This window comes from Anguilla rostrata, chromosome 3 (assembly GCF_018555375.3).
Source record: "Anguilla rostrata isolate EN2019 chromosome 3, ASM1855537v3, whole genome shotgun sequence".
Lineage (NCBI taxonomy): Eukaryota > Metazoa > Chordata > Actinopteri > Anguilliformes > Anguillidae > Anguilla > Anguilla rostrata.
The window spans coordinates 49,932,008-49,956,587 of NC_057935.1; the positions used below are offsets into that span (position 1 = coordinate 49,932,008).

Genomic DNA, 24,580 nt, shown 5'->3' on the forward strand with positions numbered 1-24,580 from the left:
TTTTAACATTGCCACTACATGGTAGCAACATTGTGAGAACATTTTATGTTACTTGCATCATCTCTCCCTCTGGCCACCTTTCTCGTGGCTACTTGTAAAGGGCACTTATACTGTTAATTTACCAAGGAATCATATATTCCTTTCTTGGACTGAAACAACTTCCACTGTAATGGGTGAAGGGAAAACGGATATTTTTCTTTTGCAAAAAACCTCTTACTGTGAAACTGACACTCAAATGAATATATTTCTGACCTTGCAGTTGAAGTAACAATAACAATAAATAACGAAAAGAATAAAAATAACAAATAATAAAGAACAAGGCATAATGTCTGCAGTCTTTTCACATGCATATATGTGAGGCTACAGTGAATGTGGCCTTAAGGTAAATGAGAAGGACCCTCAAGAACACAGCTCCAAACTATATGCATTTTTCAAAGTGTTTCCCCATATGTCTTATATGCGTGTGCAGTATATGCATATTTTTGAAAGTCAATGATAGGAAATGTTTATTGGAATGTGTTTGTATGCAATATAAGCTTGGGTGTGCCCAAGTGTGTGTGTGTGTGTATATATATATATATATTTTTTTTTAATGGGTTTATATATGTATTATTGTATGGAGTTTAATATGGTTGTATGGTATGGTATGCATGTGTGTGTGTGTGTGCATATACAGTAATATACATAATTATGCATATCAGTGCAGTAGGAATTGTGTATCGGAATGTTTTTGTATATAATATTGGCTTGGGTGTGCACAAGTGTATATACAATATGAGTGTTTGTGTTGTTATATGTATTATGTACTGTATACTGTATTATGTATATGTATACTTTATGCGCATGTGTGTGTGTGTCTGTGGTATAAATGTATGCATATCTATCAGAGTGTGGGTGTGTATGTCTGAGTGTGTGTGTGTGTGTGAGAGAGAAAGACAGAGAGGGAGCGTGATCAGCAGCACCTGGGACAGCAGGGGGAGCAGGAGGAGTGCCCACTCCCAGAGTGCTGTGCGGCTGTGACTACTCTGCTTTGGCGCCTCAGCTGCCAGCCAGCCCTGCTGATGAAGAGAAGGTGTGGGGGGAGAGAGTCGATAATGAAGGTACAGTCTTGTTGTGACGACAGATTGTTTGCTCTGGGCCTTTCCGTGGTACTGTTGAGCTCCACCAAACTCCACTCCCCCCTCTGCCCCAGGTCTTGGCACCTCTGCCAGGGAGAGGAAGGTATTTTGCCTCCATCAGCACACCCACCCAGATCTCGGTGCTTATGTGCAAATGGTATTGTTTTTTCTCTACCGCTTCTATTTTTTTTCTTGTTTTGTGTTTTCTTTATTTTTCTCCCTTGCAAACATCAAAACACAAAGGAACTATTAATAACAAACCGCACCGAGAAAGGTTTGCTGCCCATTAAGTGGCAGCAGTGTTATATGCAAAGCGCATATCGTTGCAATTATAGCACCATATAACAACCAGCCAAAAGCGCTTCCTTGCATTTTTAATTCTCGGCGAATTCACTCTTGTTGGATGGCAAAACTTTTACCAGGTTTTTTTGCCCCGAATTCCCCAAAAATTACATTACACAACTCTCACATTTTGTAAGCAATTCCAGTTAACAGGAATCAAGCATATGATCTGACAAAATGTCCATTTTCAGGAGTGAAAGGGAAAACTCTTAATTGCAAGTAGCAGGGGAATGCAGTCTTGGTAAGCAAAGACTGAAAAGGTTGGTTGGCACAGTTTGCCACAAAACTGGGCTCTAATGAGTGGGTTCCGCTGGGGATAAGTACGCCCACTTCCCCTCCGCTAATTGCTTTATTAATGGCTTGCCTGTTTCTGATACCACTATCCTCTGAAGCACTATTTGTACTTGACTATCCGCTTTTGAAAAAATCAAAGACACCTGACCCTAGGGTCCTGGATCGCAGACAAGGTGGCTGAAAAAAAGGAAAAAAACTTTTGAAGCATCCATCTCTCCAGCGAAGCCGATCATTTAAAGAAAACCATATGCAATGGCATCTGTCTCCCATGACTCCTCACAAACTGCAGAGTAGCTTCAGAGTCTTTCGAAGCCCGCTGAGCACTGTTTTTTAAACGGAACAGCCATCTGTCCCTCTTTTCTTCTCCGCGAGTGCTTTTCTTGGCATGGATTTGGGGGGGTGGGGGGTGGGGGGGGCTTACCTCTTCCCTCAACTCTGCAAAGTGAGAGAGCTGCTCAAGACAAGTTTGTGGTGACTGTTCATCCAACTTCTAAAGTGGAGGGGCAGAGTATAATTATAATATAAGTGCAGACTCCACAATGAATAAGTGACAGAGAAGAATTTGTAAACATATGACGGCAAGTCAATATTTTCCATTAACGAACAAAAATTGGTTTCAGCAATTCCTAATAGCAAGAATCCCTGGTTTTTACTCTATTTTACTCCCTTCACACACAAAACCCTGACACCCCCCTCCCCCTTCCTTAATTCCACAAAAGGAAAGGATTTGGAGATTTAGGAGTTTGGGAAGATGAGGACTTGGACGGAAATGAGAGGACAAGCTAATTACAGCTCCGGACTCTTCCCCTTTCTAGGCTACAATGGCTGAGTTCTGTGCCGTGAATGAGATGGGTGGAGCTCCCCAGGGTTTTATTTCCTTTGTCTGATTCTGTCAGTCCTGACAGCCAGTGTACTTTATGTTTAACTTGAAATGTACATCCTTTGAGCAATTACATCATACACATAGTTATAAATATGTACATATTCATATCGGAATTCCAGCTGATTCGGTAATTGCGTGTGTGTGTGAGTGCATGTGTGTGTTTGTGTGTGTGTGTGTGTGTTTTGTTAGCATCACTGCTATAAAGGCATATTTGTGTAACTAATGCTTTGGCATATTCCAGTGTTCAATATCACATTAATCTACTGGCCCTTTTTTGTCAGGGATTCCCCAAGGACTGTGTGTATGACCCACGGAATGAATGGCTCTAATAACCAAATATTGCATCAATGGCACCGTGTCCTCCGCTTCTACTCCTGGAAAGGAAACTGGCAGCATCGTCCTGGCTAATTGAGGGAAATAATAAAGCATGGGCCTGGGCTCAGTCAAGGACAAATGAGCTAGGTGTTTTTAAGCATGTGGGCGTACTGGGTCTCCTGCAGGTGTCTATTATTTCAGCTCAACAAGAGGGGCTTGGGAGTGGGAGGAGAGGCGGCTGGTTTGAACACCGCCGCGCGGAAAGGAACGAGCTGGATTACCCTGTTCCCATCAGTATGGGGCTATTCTTGAGGTAACGTCATTAGATGGCATTAAAGCAATTCACTTTTCCCATTATCCTTGGAAGGGTTTTCAAAGCACAGGGGGATTAGTTGACCAGCAGCACTTTAATTGACGGGAGGGCATTCTTTATTAATTTCACTGCTAAACTGATGACATCCTCAAATGGCTTTTAAATTTGGAATGGCAAAGGACAGCGCAGGGCAATGGATTAGTAACACATAACGGGAACATTTGGTATTTTTTTGCCTTTCACTGAAACTCCAGTGACAGTGTGGAGTCTGTGTGCAATCCAAAACATGAGATGCTCGAGGACCGTTTCAACCAGGGCTCTACGGAACAAAACATTTCTTGTTCTTTTATTTAACAGCTGTTTTAAGCAATCGTGTGGATTTTTAAAAAATGAAATGAAAAACACTGCTTTAAAAATCTCTATTCCTATTTTGTTATCCTGATGATAACCTGGGTCGAAGCATATTTCATGCTATATCTAAGCAATCGTAGAAGTGTCTTTCATGTCTTCTGTGCTTGAGGTTTGCATGCCACAACACAAAAAAATGATGCTATAATCTTGTTTTATGCCTTTTCTATTTGCTTATTGTTTTAATTATGTCATTCCTTTTGCATGTACTTAATGATTGCAATCTTTCTTCAGTCATAAATGTTATTAATAGCTGTATCAACATAAGTTGACAGCAGCAGGGGAACAGTAATTATAATGTTAGCGTTTATTTGGAAGATTCTCTTATCCAAAGTGACTTATGCCCCCCACGGAAGATATAATTAAACTATGTTGCAGGAGCAGCAAGAATATGAAGACAGAATGGTTGGTAACACAGTGAATGCGTGCCAGACGAAATTGATTAACATATCAGAAACAATATTTTAAGATCCAGGACAACATTTATTGATTTTTTTTTCCCTTTTTGTTTTTATATATGCAATGTTCCTAATTCTCTCCTACTAATGCTGTAATATACGTTCCTTCATTAGATTTCAGAAGAGTGAACCTTTATCGAACCGAGCTGTGATTCCTTTCAAAACAAAGAAATTGAGCTGTCTCTCTCAGTCCTCCCGCAGAGGATCCGGGGGGACATTTTAGACCCAAAACAGGGCTCCTGCAGTCACTGATCCCCCTACCAGAATCCACCACTACCTCTCCCTGACTAATTTCCCTCCCGCTCTCCGCGGCGAGAAAAAGCCGCCAAGTACAAATGTGTTCCTTCATCCCCACAAGTGCTGGGCTGTAATTAAAACGTGATTAAGAGGCTGGACCCAATGAATGCGTTCCTAAGTGCCCCATGCTGAGCTGGTGTTGGGCCCAGCATGGCGTTTTTAATTGATTCAGCCTAATCAGTGAGCAGAATTAAAACAGTCACAGTTGTTTGGAAAAGAAAAAAAAAACGAGAGGGGAAAAAAACACACATTATTATGTAGTGAACCAGCAGAAGGCCTGCATCTTTCTGGAACGTGTTTTTGTGTCCTGCATAAATTAAACATTAAGACATAACAGGCTCAGACCAGTTTGTTAATGGATTGATAGCCATTAAAATGTACAAATTGCTGGGGACAATTCTATTAGAATAAACCATCTTCTTTATGTTCCACCTCTTTCATTTTAAATGACCACTGATTGTTCCTCAAATGTAAGATAATTTATCTGGGCACATATAAGTAACAGTGCCAAGGGAAAGTGATATTTCTTGCTTCATGTCATTTATTTAAATTGTTTGTTATGAACTTAAGGTTCCTAGGGCATTGACACTAATGCCTGCTCACTGCTGATGCTGAAGCACATTTTACGGCATTAAAGACAAGAAATGCCAAGCAGATTTAACAGGACAAAGGCATCCATCCTGAGTCCAATGCAATTAGGAAAGCTAATGGTACAATTAAGATTTGCAATCAAAGCTAATGAATGATTGAGCATCCCTTTTATGGCGTTTGTAAATTCCCCTCCCTACATTCCCCAACCCTAGTAAATCTGATCCTACTTGAGGGACTATCATTGTCCCCCCGCAGCCCCCGTCTTGGCCAGAGAAAGCCATGCCAGGACATCCCCTAGCCTGTAGGAGATAAATGTTACACAGGACACACCAAAACTGCGCTTGTGTTCTATCAATCCCAATCAGGGATACATTAATACTGCGCAATTATTTTAATGCCCACTTTTTTCTTGTTTTGACTCATATAAACACAGCCTTCTTTCGCGGTACCTTATTTACTATGATTTGTGATCAGGCCTTTTATTTGCTCTAAGCAGATATCCTCAGCAGTAATTCTGTAACAGCTTCTCTTCAGATAGGAAATCTGCTGCTGAAAAAAACCTGTTAATTCTTAATGAATTGCAACAGATACTGTTTACCGTGCCTGGCGTCTGCGACAAGGGGAGTGCGAAGCCGCCTCACTTGCGTCTGCTATTTTTCAGAGCAAATTATGGCACTTTCTTCCCACTAGATGAGTCCAACAGCGCTCGTCGCTAATATAATATCGGACAGTCAGCATAGGATGCAAATAAAGCACTAAAAACAAGCTTTTATAATACTGCTAATTCGACAACCTAGAGAGGTATTGCAAGTATACGCTGCCCATATTTTACTTCCTTTTTGCATCTAACTAGCTGGATAAACTTTGTTCTCAGGATCTACATTGTGAGCTAGTTTTAGATTCCATCAAAGGCCTGCAATTTCACCTCCAGATTAAACTGCACTGTAAGACTGCATTATGTATATGTGTGTATATAGAGATGATGATACAGGATGGCTTAGATAAGTAAAACATGTCGTGCTTTGACATCCTGTAGAAGTGATAAGTATATGCGCGCGTTACCTGGGTCGCATGTTTCTTGGAGATAATGATAATGTGCCTGTTCCTTTGGCAAGAGGCAGTATTTAGATATAGATATGTTGATTAATAGGCAATCGTATCTAAATCCTTAATGATGGTAGTATGGACGTCTGGTTAATGCAATTGGCACCTGTCAGGGGCAGTCAAAAGCAATGCAAATGGCACTGATCAAAACAGTGGGAAGATTAACAAAATAAATAAGAAAGTAAGAGCCAGAGACATGATTTTACAGTTTTTTTTTCGTTTTGTTTTGTTTTTCAAAAGTATCACATAGCTTCTGGCTCATGGGAGTGGTATCTGAAATGTGCTCTCTGATTTAAAATATAAATAGTGCATGCTTAAGCTCGGTAATCAGGACTAATCGTTCTCTTTGCAAGGAATGCGTTCAGTGTCACTATTGGTCCGGAGATTTACTGGGCCAGACTTTTAACGGCTTTTATGACTGGCTTGCGTAAATAACAAGCAAGCAGGAATGTTATGGACCAATCAAAAGAACAGAAAAGGTGCTTAGGGCAAACATAATTGTTTCCTTTGGAGGTTGTGGGTGGTGTCCTAAGATTTAATTACTAACAGGGCTTGGTTCAAATCAGCTGACCATTTCCTAATGGTTGATTTTGCTGTGTCACCATTGCTTGGTCCTCCGTGAGGCCCAGTAGGGAGTTAGCAATAGACATCTCTATGTAAGCTGATGACAATGCTTGAACTGACAAGAGGTGATGTGAAAGATATGTTAAAAGGAATGCCATTTAATGGGGCTTTTAAATTATTACTGCAAATCCAAGGTATGAAAATGACTGGTTAATGTTAAATACTAGGCAAAACATCCACCATTATTAGCTACAGCCTGTATATCCTACAAACATGTGCTTGCTTGTTTGTGTATGTGTGTGTCTGTCTGTCTGCCTGCCTGCCTGTACATTTTATAAATAAAATACCACAAACGTTTATAGCATGAACGATATAGTGAAGAAACTAATTCCACAATTTATTTCAGTATACAAGTGCACAAAGGCTCCATGCTGAGAGTTTGTTTTCCATTGTGATAACACACAAGTATGATTTCACTGTAAATGATATACAAACAGTATGCCCAGAGATTGGGGGCATTGTCATCCTGGAAGAGACCACTCCCATCATGATAAGAATGTTTCATCATAGGATAAAGGTATCACTCAGAATAACTTTATGTTGATTTGCAGTGCCCCTTCCCTCTAAGGGGCCAGGTTGACACAAATCATGCCAAGAAAATGCCCCCCCCCCCCCCCGCAACTTAACAGAGCCACTGGACAACCTCAGTCTAGGGGTCAAGCATTCAGGCCTGTATCATTCTCTTGGTGTATGCCACACATGCACTTGCCCACTTGTCAAGAACATGGTGAAGGATAACTCATCTCACCATATCACTTTTTGCCACATCTCTGTAGACCAGTTCCTATGGATTTTGTACCTACTACAATATTCCTCTCTATGTAGTTGTCGATGGACTGTTCTTGCTGACACAGTCTGATCACATCCTGCATTGACATTGACAGTCACCTGAGGAAGAGTTGCTCTTCTGTTTTTCTTTACACATCTCACTGATGCACGAACATCACAGTCATCGAACATGCACTTTCGACCAAAATTTCCATCCCTTCTAACAGATGTCTTTCTCATAGATCTAAATGCAGATGTCACTTTAGTCACTGTTCCTATTGAAACACTAGGCAGTTGAGCCATCTTTGCGACTGAAGGTCCTGCCATCCATGCTCCATTAATGAACCCTCTTTCAAAGTCCCTTACATCTTTTCCTCTTCCCATCTTGGTCCAGAATCGAGGTCAACTGAGCCTGCTCAGCATTTTTATACATGCCACAGAGCCTGATAGGATGTTAATTGCATAACTGTATCATGCAGTACACCTGTATGGAAGCATCTGCATTCGTTATGTTTCTCCACTCGTTTATTCAGGTTTTTCCTTTAATTTGTCACCTGTCTGTATATGTCATGTGAGGAAAAAATGCTTTGTAAATTAAAACTACTTCCTGCAGTCTGCTAATGCCACGGTGTACTTTTTGCGCCTACGTTGGATGAGAAATCCAACAATAACCATTTTGCTTGGAGTGGAAGTACTTGACGCCTCCAGTAACTGCAAACACATAAACTGCAAATGAGTCACAATGTGGAAGCAGTCAAATTTAGCCCAATTACCCATAATTTGAGAGTTTTCCATATGGTAAAACTGAGCTGCTTAAAATCAATAATACCATCACTATGTATACAGTGCAATTCATCAGTATATGGCCAGTAACACCATTTTTGTTGTTTTAGCTCTGTACGCCAGCCAATTGGATTTGAAATGAAACTATTAAAATGAGGTTAAAGTTCAGACTGCCCCTGTTATTTGACAGTATATATATCCATTTGGGGTGATCTGTGGGTAGAAATACAACCTTTTTTATACATAGTCCCCCCATTTCAGAGCATCAAAAGTAATTGATCAATTGGTTTCTCTGATGTTTCTTGGCCCGCTGCGTCATTAATACATTCAAAAGAAAGCTAACAAAAGGTCTAGAGTTGATTCTATGTGCATTTGCATTTGGAGACATGTCAACCAGTAAAGCAGGCCATCAGGAGGCCGAAAAATAAGAATAAATTGATCATAGACAGCCAAAACACTGGATGTGTTAAATGAAACTGAAGAAAGAACGTACTGGTGAGCTGGTAGTAGTACTTTTAACTGTGAAGAAAAACACCTTTTCAACAACAGATCAAGAATGCTCTCCAGGATGCAGGCATAGATGTGTCTATGTGTCTACCATAAAGAGAAGACTACACCAGCATAACCTCAGAGGGTTCGCCGTGAGATGCAAACCACTGATAAACCAAGAGAACAGAATGGCCAGGTTAAAAGTAAAAAGCTAAAAAGTACATAAATAAGATGTAGAGTTCTGGAACAAAGTCTTTTGGACAGATGAGATTATTATTAACCTCTAGCAAAGTTATGGAACGATGGAAGTGTGGAGAAAGAAAGGACTGCTCATGAAAACATCCCACCTCATCTGTGAAACATGGTTGAACGTGATGTCATGGTTTGGCCATGTCGCTGGCTGACTTGTCTTAAATGATGATGTGACTGCTGAGGGCAGCAGGATGAATTCTGAAGTGCACAGAAGCATCTTATGTGCTCAGATCCAACCAAATAACCTCACAACTCATGACCCAAAACATACTTATTGTTTTTCAGTGTTGAAAATGTGGAATGATCTTGACTGGCTTAGTCAATCACCCAACCTGAATCCAACTGATGACATTTCGGAATACAACACTGAAGGCAAAATGCCCCTGAACACAAATACAGAAATGAAGATGACAGCAGTGCATACCTAGAAGAGCCAGGGGAGGGAAGCAAACTTCAGCCAGTCATTGAAGTACTAAACATAATGACTTTATTTAGGATTATGTTAATTTGTCCAATTACTTTTGTTCCCCTAAAATGCTGGAACCATCTATAAAAAGCGCTGTAATTCCTACATGATATGGATGTAAACACCCTCAAATTATAGCTGACAGTCAGCACTATTGCTCCATTGCCATTGTTTCATCCAATGTGCTGGAGTACAGAGCCAAAACAACAAAAAATTGTGTCCCTGTCCAAATACTTACAGACTTATTTGGGAAATAGAACGAAACAGTCTGATTAAATCGAGGCTCAATTAGAACAAGCCTTTCCGTCTCAAGTGCTCTCAAATTAGATACTTTGTTATTCAGTGAGTTTTGTCCTTTTACATTTTAGAAAGTGTTATTTTCCTACTTTTTTTTTTTTTTTTTTTTTTTTAAAGAAAAGTTACTTTTTTCACTCTTACTTATTTGTGGTTGCTGAAATGAATTAATAGTGTTGTTAGGACTTACAAATGTGGCACTTCCAGAAATTATAGCTGCCAGGAACATATTATATTGTATGCTGTTTAGCATATTTTAAAATAAATTGAAACGCAAACTTAAATTTCAATGTTAAATATCCACTAGGCATCCATCAGGGTGACAGCTGCATTTGATTGGATGTCAGTTGGAAGTTGTCTTTTGATGAATAGTGGTCTTGCTAATGAATGAAGCCAGGCTTCTTTTACAGATGGTAATTATAGGAGAGTCATTCTCATTGGGGATTTCTGTGCTCTCTCACAATGAAACTTTGTAAATTGGGCAATGCAATGGTGTTATACCTTCTATTAAACCACCTGGAGTCAGTCAGTTATAAAAGATGTGCATACAGGGGCTCTTTTTATGACATGATTTTATCAGTTGAGTTCAGAAATATGATTGAAAATAAAAGTAATGAGATAATTGGTGAAGATCAATTGAACCATATTGTGGGGAAACACTGCATATGTAATTGCTGCTTTGTATTTCGAAGATAATTAATCGTAATACACGTGCCTGCAAATTATGAAAAATATCTTTGCTTCATTAAAATTGTTTATCACTTTGGTAAATTCCCTGTGGCTTTTATAAGAACCCTGTGGAATGAAAAACGTAATTGAATAATCTTGAAAACATAGCCAGCCCAGAAGCTAAAACGCTTTTTCGAAGTGAAAAACTGTGTTGCTGTTGTTCTTGTTATTATTGTTGTTGTTGTTAATAATAATAAGAATAAGAATAAGAATAAGAATATTATTATTATTATTATTATTATTATTATTAACAAATAACAATATTTTAAAACATAATTTAATAAGTCTATGTGGTGCACATTCAAATACAGCAGAGTCTTCTACTATTCAACAGAGGGAATGCCTATCATCAAGGGTCATAAATATGAATTAGGTTGTCTATCCTGTTCCAACTTTGTGTCACTCACTTTCTCCACTTGTAACGTAACAGGGACAAATAATGTAAAGAATTAAAATGTGTCTGTGAATGTTATAGTGTTACTTAGCTATTACAAGCACATATAGAAGTATGGAGATACACTTATGAACCAAAATATATTTCAGTTACCTACAACTCACTGCACACAAGTGTACATACACACATATATGCGCACGTGCACACATATATACACACACTGTCCTCTTAGGCCTCCCATTAGCTCTGCACAGTGGCTTGCCATACTGAAAGAGCCTCACCTAGAGAGGTTGTAGTGATCATTGTGTGAAGACTGTATTATGCTAATTGTGACCCAGGGGTGCTGTGAGAAGGCTTGGTATAATTATCTGTGTAATTGTCTCGTATTTTGTAAAGTGGCAGATCATTTAATGCAGGATTAACACTTCTCACCTCCAACGGCCAAAGGCTTCACTCAAGCTCCCCATCTCTCCCTGCGGAGCAGCCAGAGACACTCATCACGCTCCTGATCTTTTTGTTCTCCGAGCGACTCGGCATAAGGGGGGAGACGAGCCTGCTTCTGCCCACACCTCAGCCTGGGTGCGGCCGGACCTCGGCCGCACGCTCTCTCTCCACTCCTCTGCCTCTGCCGTTGCCTCGTTTAATCGCCGTGGTTTCACTACAATGTGCCGATGTCTGCGGAGGGAGATGACAGAGCGACTGTCATTTCAGTCAGCGTCCGTTTACACATCATTGTTTCCTTAATCTCCCCTCATTTGGCCAGAGACCACTCCTTCAAGTCTTACTGTCTGGAGTGTAATGTCTGATAAATGCTTGCACACGTCGCATGAACGCTCCTCTCCTGTGCCCTGGCTGTTGTACCGCACGTCTGCTTTGAGAAACATTTGAAATCTCTGTCAAGGACAGGGCCCAATGTCAGTTTAAAGAAAAACGTACTTTGTACGTGACTTCAATTACCAAAATTAAGTTTACATAATTTATGTTTTGGTAATGGAAAAAATAACAATGAATTTACCCAACACTGGTACTAATGATAAATGTAATTACTGCAATTAAAAAGTGTACCATCAAATTTGTGGCCTTATTAATGCCATCTCACAGCTCACCTCCTATGTAAACAAAATATATTCAGTCCTTCTGCAGGGGAATCTGTGCTGACCTCATCTTCAGTGCATAATGCTGATTGGGAAACACGTCCTATCAGTGCCCAATTGAAGCAGCAATGACCATTGTAGCTGCATGTGGCAGCATAGCCATATTTTTCATGATTATCAGCCATTTCTTAAGCTTATATCATTTTTGGATGAAGCTCTCGTTAATATTCAGATTTAGTTTTCCTCCTGTCAAAAAAAGGAGCAGACAGTACTAATGATTATTAAAGTACACCCCAACCCAGTGGCAGGCTTCTGAAAAAATATTAAAATCCAGCTTTTGCGGGCTGGAACCTTGGCTATTTTACTGCCATTAGCGTGAAATACCAGTCATTTGGCGTTTCCTAGCAGCACTTTTTCCAACTGATTAATTTTTCTATTTTCTAATTTCGCAAACAATTTTTCTTTCTCTCAGTCTTCCTCCATTGGCTCTGGACCTGACACAACTGCCATGTTCCTCTTGAAATGACGGATGCCTTCCTGGCTAAATGTTGATTTATACTGTCTGCTACTCAAATTATGTGCTCAACTTGTGTCTGTGTTTGTTCAAGGAACCAAATAAACAGTAGTCAGGGACCCAAGTTTTCAGGCCAATCTATCTGTGCATTTACTCGTTATTGTCAAAAGCTTACTGAGAAGATCACTTAAGCTCAAATAAGCTGGGCTATAGTACTGGCCATTTCTAATGGGTTTTCAAGTGCACCTTTTTCAGGTGCTCTCACATAAATGCAAATGTTGAGTGGAACGGGGCATTGTTTAAACAAATGCTTTGTCGTCACGTCTCATTAGGAACCTGGGGTCAGAGTCACTGCAGAAGGTGCTTGCCCCCCCCCCCCCCCTTTGCTCGCTGTGTGGTGAAAGGGTGTGGTTCCACTGGTGAAATTTGCCTCGTGAAATGGAGCTTCAAACCCTGTTCTTTGATTACATTGTATGCCAGTTATTATTGTGGCGAACTTTAGCATTTTCAGCTAAATTAATCAAATGAATCTGTATAGTTAGCCATTTTTATTTATGCACCTAATACATATTTAACTAACCTGAATGTAGTATTTAGCATTTTCATTTTTCAGACCTGAAAGTTTTAGTATACAAAGATTTTTGGAATCCCTGTGTGGAAGCACACAACACAGCAATGGTCATCTAAAAACACAGTAAGACAAATGTTTCAACATACTGACAGTTAGTAAACAAGATAAACACGACAGTGTTCCAAGAGTAAAAGGTTCTGGTGATTTTGTATCAAAGTATGGCACATTTCCATGGCATAGCTTGGGTGCACTCATACTGTACATCATTCCTTTATTAAGCAAGATTAATGTCAGTCATTGCTCAATGGCGCTGACTGATTATCTTTACCCCATATTTAAGTATTTCTTTTCTTACAGAGAGTGATGTCTGTCAAGATGATCATGAGCATGTGGATGTTCATATCCACAGAGCAAGAGCAACTGGTTTGAGGATCATGACAGTGACATTAGCCATATGTCTTCGCCAGTGATATAGCCATGAAGTTATTTTGAGGTGAGGCTCTTTGTCATTAAACACACATATGACAATTGTGCAGACTGTCTATCCTGATATTATGTTTGATTACAATAATTTCAAATCGAATTTTCCTCAGAACTAGAATAATAATAAAGTAAGTGGTTTCCTACAAGCTTTCCTCATAAAACTGAGCCTCACTGTATCATCTTTGTGCAAAAGATGTCCAGTACCTCCCCAACATCAGTGTCTCTGTGCTCCAATAGACTGCAAAGAATTATTTATTACAGGCCTGAAGGTTCCGTTGATTGGAACTGGCTACATAACTGATCATGGCCCTTTCAGTGTCCAGATCTGACTCCAGTCAAGCATTTTTGGAATTTTCTGGAATGAAGCCTGAAAGACAGATGTAGACTATGGCAAAGCACATACAGGCTCAACACCTTACTAAGAGACTTCTCATCTGTATTTTTTCATTATTTGTTCACTACCTGTAGTTATTTAATATACAGTATTCATAATGACAATTAAATGCCACAGAGTGATCCGTTTTTTATCTTTTCCTCTCAGTGTGTTGAATGGGTACAAGGAATTCAGAGTTATTGAACCTCATTACATTTAATTTGATCTAATCTGACATGCGAAAAGACAGAGGATAAACGACCAGGCCTCCAGCAAGAAAGATGAGACATTTGTATTTCAGTTCAAGTTAATCTGACAGTTATGAATTGTCAAAGCCTGTCTGGCGTTGAAGGGTTTTTTTATTTAAACATTATGTGTTCAAATAGCCTATATTGTCCTGATGCGTGCGTAAATACTGCAAGTTTGGGCCTGGGATGTTAATTCTAAATGGCACCTGACTTATCCTCAAAGCTCAACGCTATTTACATGTCTTTGTATGAATCAGAAGCCTGTGAAGTCCTTCTGAAGGCAAGACTTTAGTCAGATCTTTCTACATTTATGGCAGGTTTTTTTTCTGTGCTAATAATGCAATGGCTATGCACAACAACGGACACAGTTCACGCAGTATTTGATGTCATATATTGAGAAAGTGTTGCATGTTACGATGGACAGGAATTTCACTTTAAAAAAGTGTCACTGCATCATTTAAAAATAACACAATTACAGAGAATGAAGTATTGTATAAACAGGATTACATTTATTTATTTTAATTAATCTGAACACAGACAGTACAGCACATTTTGGCTTCAGCCTTTCACCCCATGTCTGCCCAAGTAAATGACCTGCCTAATTATTGTTTTGAGCATATGATAAAAGAACTAAAAAAAGATTTATGATGATAAAAAGCCATTGAGGCCACTATGCTCATGATCTAGCAATAATGCTTTGTAAATATAATTTTGTCGAGTTTCGTTTTGAGGAATCTTTGTCTTCAACAATACCGTCCCAAGGCACAGCTTAATTTCAGTATTTTCCCTTTAGTGACATACATTCCTTAATTGGTAACACAACATATTCCATAGTATTCACTTTGCCTCTTTGCTCCTGCTTGCACGCAATGCATTGACCCTGATATATTACAGAGCTTAAACCTTATTCATATTTTGTGCATGCCAGTTTCATACCATGCATTATCACTCCAATTATTTCCTTAAAAATCTCAGTGAATATGCAGAATTTGGTAGAATAGACTGTCTGCACATTACTTGAACTTATTCAGAGCTATCAGAAATGTCATTAGTAAGCTCTACACCGTGTATATATTTGACTATATATTGATCTCGCCAAAGTGCGTATCCATGCATGCAATCGCAAAGAAAACAGTGTTGAATTTAAACTGACAGAAATACATTTCCCTAGGATCTCTGATATTTAAACACGAGCAACTGCTGACACATTCGGGGTGCAGATCCTGGTAGCATTGTTTGAATAATAAGATGGCTCCTTTACATTGCTTTATGGTTTTGTTTAAACTAGCATGGTGGAAGGTAACTGTACGATGACATCGATGTACGCACGGGCTTTAAAGAAAGCCTGCTAGCTGTGGCCAGATCACGTGAAGAACTAAATGTTCTGTCATAGCTTACTACACAAAGTGATCGTGTCAAATTAGTTTTTCTGTAACTGCGATATTCTCCAATTTTATGGTTTTCTCTCGCATCTCATTCTCCTTTCTTGCTTGACATTTGTCTCTCAGAAACATCATTTTGTGTGTAGTTTATTGGCATATGTTCCATCTAACACTGGAGGGAACCTGTCAATCAGAGTCACAAACACGATTCTGAAGGGTTCTGTTTCTACACGTCAGAGGGGGCTTGGTTCTACCCCAAAGGAGATCTGTCAGCAGGGCTGGTTCCTGTCATTGTCAGCCAGCGGGTGTCTCCCTATCTCTCATTCAAAGGATTCTCAGTAAGTCCATTGAGAACGAAGGTCGAAGTAACCATGCAGTTAAAATCACCCTTTGTGCTAATTAATGCCTATGTGACATTGTACGTCAGGCATTTTGATATGATGACATTTTGATGGACTAGCCCAGGGCGCAAAGTGTTTAGTATTTAGAATATTAAAGAATGTCGTGCTGGAGTTTTTGTTTTTTTTCTTTGCTTGTGAGCGATGATTGACAGTTGGCATGTTTACACATGGGCCTACATAGCGTATGCATCCAACTCGCCAAACTGGATCCTGTCCGCCCAGACAGAAAAGAAGGACAGAGACGATGGCACGTAGATCAGATTCCCGCCATGTTTTTCTTATTTGAACAGTATCTGTACTGAACCTGCTGGGATGGTACCCCCCGCCCCCACCCCCTACACATTATTTGACTCATCAGTAGCTACATCTAGCTACAATCACAGATGTCTGCGAAGAGGACACTGAACTGAATACATGTAGCGATCTGTTCACTTAAATTTATAAGCATGGGAGTCTGCACCGTCATAAAAATTCTCAGTGCAGACGTTACCACCAGGCTCAGTTAAATGTCACGATGCCTCCCTCCTACATCTTTTGTCATAATGATCCACTTATTTCACACTAAAAACCTGTCATTATATGCAGGCATGGATAACAGCTCCAATGTATTTTTTTTTTTTTTTTTTTTACCTTGCACGTGTTGAACAATTTCCATGGCATACCACAGCTAATGTAGTAGCTGGAGGTACTGTCTGACTGGGGATTTATAGTAAAGGTGTCTGTTAAATGTATCATTATTTTCACGTTTCCTTCCTGTACTGTGTTGCCGCTGAACACGAGCCTGGAGCTGGGGTGGAGAGAGGCAAGAACAGTCTTATCTGATGCAGACCAGTTTGGGGAGACACCTGTGGAATTCTGGACAATATATTACCACCTAAGTAGCCATAAAAAAAGATTTACTGCCCTCTGGGCAATCCACTGTCTCACAAGCCACGATCAGGACTGCTTATCTCCCTAAATAATGAAGGGTTATGACACACCAGGGGTTTTAAGATGGTGTCAAATGGAGATCCTGCACGCTGTAAAAACTGGATTGAAAAATTCTGCATATCAGCATCGATGAAATATAACCTGAGCAGGTGTTCATCACTGAACACCTTTTTTTCCCACAGAAAACACTCAAACTTATTTTGAGCCCAATATTGGAATATTCCTTTCCTGGATGTGTTGGAGCATTAAAATGGGGGCAGTGGGGGTGGCGAAACAAGGGAGTTGTACTTGGGCAAATTTTGGCCCTTGTATATGCGGGGTTTGGAGCTGACACCCTGCCCCAGTATGGCTTTGATCAGCTGGGCTTACCTGCCGGCCAAGGTTGAAAGACTGTTTATTTGACACCTAATGTGTTGACAGGTGTCAGGCCGAGGAGCCGTTCCTTTGTCTGCACAAGCTGGAGGGAGGAGGTTAGGGGGTGGGCTAGTGGGTGCGGGTGTAACCACCCCCCCCCCCCCCCCACTGCCTCCTTCAGCCCCTGGGGTCTTCCTGTGGCGGCGTATGTTTCCAGTGCAATTCCTGAAGGTGATGGATCTTTAAATAGAGGGTTTAACCAGCCCTGACACATCCCCAGTGAGCACCATTAAGTCCTAAACGCCTTTGTGTGTCGTTCTGTTTGTTTTGCTGTTTTTTTCTCTTCCCTTTTTTGTTTTATGGAACTGATGTTTGGTTTTTTTGCATGTAATGGCTAATTTCAGATTATTTGTGGTTTGAACAAGTTAATGTTCACCTAAGCAACATTTATGTTTTCTTAATTTAGCAGGGGAAAATAAGTAACTGAGAAATTAAAACAGTCAAATGGGAATATAAGAAAATAGTAATTTACTATTGAATGACTAATGAATCAATTCCTGAATATCCTTACATCTGAAAGTGAAAATAAGTGCAATTCCCATTGAATATGTCTAGAATCTTTGACTTATTTTGAAATGTTGTGTGTCTATTTTTGCTTGTTTGTTTACAGTATACTTTATGCCCGGACCAATTTTTGGACAATACTTTATGAATATTTCAAGAAACACTCTGTTCTTGAACTTTTTTTTGTGTATCTTTATAAAAGTCCACATTATAGCAGCTCATTTCACTCTGAGTTTATATAGTGTGAGTATACATGTACATTACAATAATGCCTATTCAGGCAATATCTAAAATTTTCAATCCTGCCAATTAATGCTTGAAAAGAAAGTATCTTTCATCGTGTTTCCTCCATAATCTCTGCAAATATCCATGCTGATGTATACTCTCTGCATGAATCATAGTTCTCAGGTCGCCTAAATGAGAAAAGCAAGACTGACGGGGGAGGGAACTGAAATATGAAAGAAACAAGTAAAGTGTCCTGATGCGACGTCTCCGCACCGGGGGAATGTGGTGGAGCAGCATCTCGTGTCTGACACTGTTCCGAGGGAAGTATCACTCACCGGGATGGGATATGTTAATTCCGACACTGCCAGAACCTCGCAGCGGGCTGTCACTTCACCTCTAATGACGTCGCGTGACACTTGGACCCAGCATGTAAAATAAGAAGAGACAGTCGAAAAGCGAACGCGCGCTAGAAAGCAAGGCCTGTATGTAAAGTCTGTAAGAAAGCTCTGAGAGAAGCAGGGACCTATGACGAGCCTCGTTAGGGATGACCGTGCAATATGCTAATCGGGGCAGTCAGTCAGGACAATCCACGATTCACTTTCTTCACATTCAACAACATATCACCTGGAACACACAGTTTTGTGGAGTAAATAGTTCAGATTTTTCATTTCTTCCGTATTGATGAGCAGTGTTCGAATTACGGGGGAAATTGGGGGGGTCTGACCCCCAAAATTAAGACTTGAACCGCACCCTTAATATCTTGTAATATTTATGATTACAGGTAAGGATAAAACAGGCCTCGACCACCCCGACCTATTGTTTTTCCCTCTTTTGGGGGGGTCCAAGTCTTAATTAGGGGGGTCAGACCCCCCCCCCCCCCAAATCCCCCCCGTAATTCGAACACTGTTGATGAGGATGGACAGCAGCACAATCCCCCCTAAGTGAAGCATTTAATGGTTAAGATCTTCTCTAGAGGACTAGACAAGTGGCAATAGAGGATTGCAGGAACACAACTGACCAGAGCAGTCACTGCTGCATGGCAGGGCAAGGGTTTCTTGCTAACAGAGGTGCCCTCTCCTGGGTGATGCAATGGCCAATAGAGCAGCACCTCATGGAACTTGAATTGCTTGACTTCAGGAATGGATTATTCTCTGACATGCTTTGTGGCAATTTTTGCCATACACCATAACACAAGACCCTCTCCCCATCTATATTTTGAATCTCATAACCACATGTGTGGGAGAGACATCATGATAATTTGTTTCACACATGAAAAAAAAAAGAAAATCGTGAAAACCACTTATCAAAGCACATGGTTTTTAAAAAAAATGTATTTTATTTTCCTTTTTCAAAAGGGAGCTGCATATCTGACATAACCTCACAGGGAAAATCCTGAGCCAACCTGCGGAACAATGTGCTGTTGCTATAGGCTACATGATGGCACTGTTCTGTCATCTTAAATTACAAAACTGATAATGCTTTGTCAAGTCAGCCTTATGTAAACTAACTCTTCACCAGCACAACCTTGCAATATTTACACAAGGATATAAATACTTTTAAAAGCTTTTTTTCCCCCCATGTTTTCTTTACTTTGCTATGGGTGTGATATGGCTCTACTATTTGATTCATTTATGTCATATAATCAGGACTAATCACAACATGTAATCAAACTACCTTGCAAGAAAATTAGTGCGTGGCAAAAAATTTTTTTTTTTCTTTAAAGAAAGGCCCTTTTCTCCCACATAGTGCTGGAAAACTCACTCACTCCATAGAATAAGGAAAACTGTCATCTCTCCTCAAGCATGAAGATTTGACAAGCAGAGCAGCGCAGGCATGCACTGAACATTTAAAAAAATTAGCTTAAAAGTCCCAGGGGTTTGTCAGGTATTGGCTTCCTGGAACGTAGATTAGGACTAGGCTAATTAAGTACAGATTGGGCTATAGTGAGGTACAGGCAGTGTACAGGCTCACTTCAGCGTTGGTCTCAGATCAACAACATATTCAATGAGTCAATATCTCCATAATCCCAGTCGCTGGTCTTTCGGGGGCCTATGTATTACAGCTGAGTCATCTGAGCTCATCCAGCTGTTTTAGAATCGAGACGTGGGGCCTGTTGAAAACAATTCCCCTTTGATTCCCTCCTGATCTCTGTGTGCAAGGCCTTAAGCAACCATGCCAAAGGGTGATCAGTAATCTGTGCTTTAGTAATAATTCATGTGCTGTTGTCAAGGACAAATTGCTTCAGGAGGTGTGCATTAACTAGACTTTTTAAGCATGTTCTCACCTGCTTTAGAGCTATGCTAAAAATTCCATAGCTCTCCATATCCCAGGGCACCTGAGATGCCATATAAATGAGAGAAGAGACCAGTGGAGAGATGGATATATAGATAGTTAGGAAACATTGCTATCATTAATCCGGAGTTCTGCCAAATCTGTCTGTGTAATGAATGCACCATTAATTGCCATTTCATCCCTTGTAAAAACAAGGTCAGCACAAATGTGCTGGCAGGTTAACGAGGAACGAGGACGTAAATCGTTTTGCAATTGCAAATCAACATTTCCTTTTTTAGCACTGAGAATCGTGGCTGCGGGGCGCGGCCGAACGGAGGTATGGTCATGCGCCCGTTTATCAGGCGACTCTTGTCATACGCTTTTGTAAAGTGATGCGTTAGCGGCATTGAGGCTGTTGATCAGCCTTACAGCAGTACCGAACTGGATCACCGTTATGCCCGCAAGAGGTAGCTACAGTATGTGCTTTAATACCGTGCTCCATAATAAGTACAAACAACAGTCACTGGTAATTATGATAGATGAATATGCCATATGTTGTAGCTTGCAGTGTGACATGTACAAGCAACCACGGCCGCGGTCCATTAACTCCCCAAAAACTTTTTTTTTTGGTAACTACTATCATTAATTGGGTTGGCCTAAATCAAGATTGCACAATAGAGGTATAGGTTACAACAGACGTGTGAATCCAGCGCACCTGTCCTACCAACCATCTGCACTTTTTGTTTTTCACATTATTCGGAAGAAGAAACGAGTAGCCTACGCATACACGAAAACCCTCTTTCCTCAAACCATCGGTTTATAAAAATACACCGAAACAAATGTGATATCATGTGCGCAGAACCTTTACAGGACGACTGGCCTAAACAGGACTGACGTGGGATGGAACACAACGTCGGGTTAAGGACGGCATTGGAGATCACACAGAGACCTCTAGCGTTTGTGTCTGGAATTTCTCCAAAAATATGTGTAGACCTGTAAAGTAGACCTGTCTCAAAAATTAAGACACACGGGTCAGGTTAAAATAAAACAGACGGCGTGGAAGTGTATATTTGGGCTGATTTCTATTTGGTTTTCTTGTCCATTGAATCTCTGATACTCGGTGCATTAGCAAAAATCCGCTGACGGACAAGTGATTTGTGATTGAAATCAGGAGTGCATGTGTAGGGGGCACTCAGCCTTAGCTCTGTGTCTCTACAGTTCCAGACCCTCGGGGTTCGTGTGATCCCGGAGAACAGGGGCCGGTGAATAACAGATGATCATGCTTCATAGGGCGTCTCTTTCTTCCGCTCTTGGTGTGTGTCGTCTTTCATTATTAGGGGACCGTCGCTAAGTCTCTTCTTACTGTGAAAGGCATTTCAGGGGCCGAGCTGTGACCCGCCGCATATTCGGAGCAGTGCACATCAACAGTGCCGCGAGAGCGGTCCGTCTACTCTTACCACAATAGCGCAAATGTGTGTGTCATTCACAAACGCAAGTCCGGACACAACAGCTCCTCCACATAGGAATAGCAAAACTCACTTTGTAACACTGCATAAATAAGCAACTTGCAGATGCAAATTTAATTACATCCGCTCTTTGGGTAATAATATCTCGGAGTGCTATGAGGAGCAGATGAAAACAAAGCCGTCATTAAATGCTGGTTTATTTAGACGCATCCAACCAAACCGAACACCATGTTTTCTTAAGGCACGAATGCTCTCAAACTCAAAAGGAACGCCATTTGACAACTAATTTTCTTTTCCCACACAGAAATCCCTCACGTTTGATCATTCCCTTTAATTGTCAGCAGAGAGCTACTTATTTTATTGGGAAGCAGCCAGAATCCACCTAGAAACACAGATCTCAAACGCGAGCTGATCGCAGCATGCTAATAAAGAGGGTGGTGGGGGTAACTACACCTTTTAATCAAAGCTGTTTTCTCCAGGGTGCAATTTTCACCTTTTTTGTTCTGAGCCAGTGTGCAGAAGACACCTTTGTAGCCACAAATAGCACTCGGCAATAACCTGGATTAAGAACTCGGTCTCATTTTTCTTTCTCCCCCTGGAAACGGAAGGGTTATCTTTGCTGTAATAAAGTGATGGAAGATAAAATAAATAAGGCACCAAGAAGTATATTTCACACATAATCACGTTGAAGACGTGGGACCAGATGTAATGGCAACACATTATTTTCGGCACCGTTAATGAATATGCGATGCGTTCATTACAAAGCAATTAACAAATTATGAAATGAAGGACAGGTATTGTACTAAATTCGTGCTGTTAATAATGCACGGAGGGACCAGGCGCAATTCAGGTGTGCTTAAAACAGGCCTCGCACCAACGCCGTCCTATATCTGTCCAGATATTTCAACTGCAAGGTAGAGTCTGGAACTTACCGGACATCGGCACAGACATGGACCTGAAAAATTGTTCTACCCATAGACATATATGTCTATGGTTCCACCACGTTAGGAAATGTAACCGATCACCTTTGGAGAGTTTAATGAAACATTTACGGACTCGTCATTTCCGGTCACGGGTTAAAAAAGGGCGTGCAAAATTAGAGGTAATCTTTGAAAATGTATGCCCAAGAGGTACATATCTTTATTATTTCAACAAAATTTCAGTAAAATGTTAAGGCTGGTTACATCTAAAAATGAAAGCCAGCATAAATGTTTGAATGTCTGCACATTCCAAGCATATGTCAAACCACACTGTTTGCAGTGGCTGCTTGGTCTGTCTAGTGCTTTCAACTACGGCATTTTCCTGGATCTTCTCAGTAAATGACACTGTGCCAACTTTTTGCTGAGGTGTGATAATTTCATAGTCAAAATTGGAGATTGTCACTATGCAAAAACGTACAGTGGCTAATTCCATTTGAAAAAGAAAAAAAACCTGAGTTCCCCACCTTTTAAATTAGTGGGCAAAATTGTGCTTTGCAATGGTCAATATAACCATCAATGGCAGTAGCTGTGTTAAGCCACTATGTTTATGGTACAGATCAACAACCTGCTGTGTTTGTCCTCCACACCCCTTCCTCTCTGGACAGAAAGGTGCTGCAGGTGGCTGCGAAATGCCATGGGAACTGAGTGACATCACAGCGGGAGGGCTGACCTGCAGTTAACGTAGGGCTTGAGCAGGTATTGTCCCTGCATGTCAAACATCCACTGAAACAGTGATCCTCTTACATCCGCTCAGCAACTCTGGTCACACAGAGCAAGCTGTCCCACTTTCACCTCCCCCCTCAGACACGGGGGGAGGGGGTTGGAGGTGTGACAGGAGTCTTCCATGGGGCAAATGTTGCTAATCAATCCATCAATCAGCGTTCCTTCACAGGCTTGTTTTCCCCAGCCAAACACCATCTCAAATCACCTTCAGTGTTTTCAGTATAGACACAGTGAAAGTGTAGAGGTGGTGGTTAACTTACTTGGGTCACATAGTGGTAGTTGGACTGGATTGAGGGCTTGACTCCATCAAACACATTTAACATTTAAGAAATAATTTATGTTTTAATTTTAGTTCCATGTCACAAATGGACAGACACAATTTTTTTGTTCACAGAACTGATCATTTGTGAGCATAATTAATATGATAAAAAATAACATGTTCCATCAAGAAGACAAAGAAAAAAAAGAAGAGGAATAAGAAGAAAACAATCCACATACACAACCTGTTTAGACTTGTGGAAGGGCCACTATCCATTGTGAGTCACAAATCTGTACATCTTCTCATCATATATTTATCCTCCAGGCTACTTTATAACCTGGAGGATAAATGTATGCACCTGAAATTATTTTCTTTCCTCACCTCAAACCCCAGTGAGGATTGCCCTGGGAGGAAATGATCTTTTCTCATGTACCTGTGGCAAATCTTTTCTCCTGTACCTGTGGCAAAGATTCTAAGTCCTGCTTCCGATTGTTGGTCAGCTTACCATCAAAACTGACACACAAAATTTAATTAATGCAATAGTTATTTAATGGGTCCAACATATTGTTTTATATCCCTCACCATTCCAGTTCTACATTTTATCATATAAATAAAAATTGACAGTAAATTCTCATATAACCAATACAGACTAGAAATAAGGCAGAGGACAATCACGCTGAAGAGGTGGCAGTATGCTTATATAATTCAGATATTCATTGCATTATTTTAACACTGCGTATGCTAAGCTATTGCTGAAAATGTAACATTATAACTTAGAATTATTTTGTTATTTGTTACCACTTTTGCAGATAATTCTGTA

General features: G+C 40.4%; 1 long non-coding RNA gene across 1 annotated transcript; it reads right to left on the minus strand.

Annotated features, from left to right (window-relative positions):
• Positions 1-881: 881 nt before the first annotated feature.
• On the minus strand, positions 882-22,883 carry LOC135251062 (uncharacterized). Its single transcript, XR_010329074.1, has 4 exons — positions 22,731-22,883; positions 18,397-18,476; positions 11,355-11,597; positions 882-2,189 (listed from the first exon to the last, which is right to left on the minus strand). It is a non-coding gene; the product is annotated as an uncharacterized LOC135251062 (long non-coding RNA).
• Positions 22,884-24,580: the final 1,697 nt, after the last annotated feature.